Source organism: Penaeus monodon, chromosome 7 (genome assembly GCF_015228065.2).
Source record: "Penaeus monodon isolate SGIC_2016 chromosome 7, NSTDA_Pmon_1, whole genome shotgun sequence".
Taxonomy (NCBI): Eukaryota; Metazoa; Arthropoda; class Malacostraca; order Decapoda; family Penaeidae; genus Penaeus; species Penaeus monodon.
In genome coordinates, this window is record NC_051392.1 from 42,697,904 (window position 1) to 42,700,403 (window position 2,500).

Here is a 2,500-nt window from a genome sequence, read left to right on the forward strand (position 1 = left end):
TATATCTTCCACTTTTGTCCCTGATCCACGCCACCTTCTTCAGTAATTTTGTTGTAGTCCTTGTTTCTGATCCATAGGTCATAACTGGTAGGACGCGTTGGTTAAAGATTTTTCTTTTTAAACATAATGACAAGGAGACTCTTAAGTATGCTACTGTGTCTGCCGAAGGCGCTCCAGTCTAGACTGATGCGTCGCTTTATTTCCTCTTCGCTTGACGTGTTTGTCTGCACGAGTTGCCCTACATATATAGACTTATGAACTCTACTGTTGAACATGATCTTAGTCTTTTTCTTGTTCATCCTAAGTCCGATTTTCAGACTTTCACTATTCAGATGGTTTATTAGTTGCTGCATTTCATTTGCAGATTCACTGTAGAGATCAATATCATCTGCAAATTTTAGATCATTTAGGTATTCTTCTGCTATTTTGATACCCTTTCTGTTCCAATCTAGCTTCTAGAATATTTCCTCAAGACAAGCTGTAAACAGTTTTGGTGAGATGATATCACCATGTCTAACACATTTTTTTAATGTATTTTATCGGTTACCTTCTAGTACTGCTGGTATTTGTACAGAGTCAAATACCTTTTCGTAATCAGTGAATGCCATACACAGGGGTTTCCTATATTCGTTTATTTTTTCTCTTATTTACGTGAGTGTGTGGATGTGGTATGCTGAGAATCCACTGCGGAAGCCTGCCTGTTCTCTAGGCTGGTTAAAATCCAGATTGTCAGAGATGCGAGTTGTGATGACTTTTTGAACGGTTTATGAATAAATGAAAGGAGGCTTATGGGTTGGTATTTTTTTTTAGATTCTTTCTATCCCCTTTTTTATGTATCAAAATAATTGTTGCATTTTCCAGGCTTTCGGAGTTTTTTTCCGTTGATAAGGCATTTGTTAAAAAGATTGGCTAGTTTCACTGTTGCAATTTCTCCTGCATCTATTATAAGGTCTATACTAATTCTTTCTTCACCTGGTGTTTCCCCTCTCATGCCTTTAAGCACTCTTTTTATCAATTCTGTTGTGATGCTAGAGACGTCTCTAGTTACCGCGCTTCCCTCTATCTGTGGCTGTCCATTTGAGTTGTGTAGATCCTTGTAAAAGTGTTCCACTACTCTTATGATTTCTTTCTTATTCCTCCCTACGCCGAGTCTCCTTTTAACTGTTTTCATGCTGTACCTGAGATCACTGTTTCATTCATTATTTGACTATTGAATTTCCGTACATGTTCTCTCTTCTTTTTATTTGCTTAACGTTCTTACCGCCTACTTCATGTGAAGCTTCCTGTATTATGCCATTGAACTGTTTTTTTAATGTTACGGTAAATTCTGTCGCTCTGGTCTTCAAGCTAGCTAAATTTGGGTGCGGTTTTAGTATGAGTTTACTCCTTTCCCTTCTGAGGTGTAATTTATTTTGGCCTCCGACCATTCTATGGTTGCTGCCAACATTTACGTTATTAATAACTTCCACATTTTTTTACTATATCGCGCCTATTTGAAATTATGAAGTCAATTTCGTTTTTGATGTCAGACGACGACTTCCATGTCCACCTCTGTTCTAGTCTTTTTTTGAAGAATATATTCATGATTTTTAGTGATCGAGCCTCCACAACGTTGATTAGTATTTATCCCCCTCATTCCTAGTACCTATTCTGTGATTCCCTGTCTTTTTTCCTATTTCGGCATTAAAATCTCCCATAATTATTGTGAAATGGGTTTTTACTCTTTCGCTGGCGAAATAAAGCTCTCTATATCTTCATCACTGTGGCTGCAGGCTGGAACATACACTTGAACAATCTTTAAGTTGAAGCCACTCTTTCGCTGATACTATAGAATTCCACGATATTCTTTTCTAAAAGTTTGTGAACGAAGAAACCTACCCCTAATTCCTGCTTGCTACCCTGGGATTACATCTCCAATAGAGCACATGTTCATCATTTAGTATCTTCTGTTCCTACAATATCCCATTTAATGAAAGAGTTATATTATATGTGCTCCGGAGCGATCCTGATCGCCGCTGTAACCAGGCTTAGGTGTATCTTGGTGGAAGGGGGAGTAGTTTAGCCGGGATGTCACTGATAAGCCCCTTCAATAGGGTTGCCTATGTCTAGTGTGGACTTATAAGCAGCCACGCACGGGCATGCCTACTACACAGGATATACTCCCGTGAGCATGGGCTTGATTATCAGAAGTGTATATGTGTGATTATATTTTATACAATGATTTTATTTATGCGTATGTACGCCTAGTGCAGACATAATTGTTCACCCACACAACTTCGCATATGTTCATATTCGTGCACATGCACATGGAAGCATACATCTTTACATATGCTCCTATGCATATGATATGCATGCATACTGCTACATTATACACAACTACACACATGCACATGCATACCCATGTATAGACGTATGCGCACATATGCGCACATATATATATGCACAAATATGCGCATACAGATGTGTATACCCACCCACATATATGTGAACACACACATGC

General features: G+C 38.5%; 1 protein-coding gene across 1 annotated transcript in view; it reads right to left on the reverse strand.

Annotated features, from left to right (window-relative positions):
* The window catches only part of LOC119575667, a 14,141-nt gene that overhangs the window by 10,828 nt on the left and 813 nt on the right, over window positions 1-2,500 (reverse strand). The window lies entirely within an intron of this gene.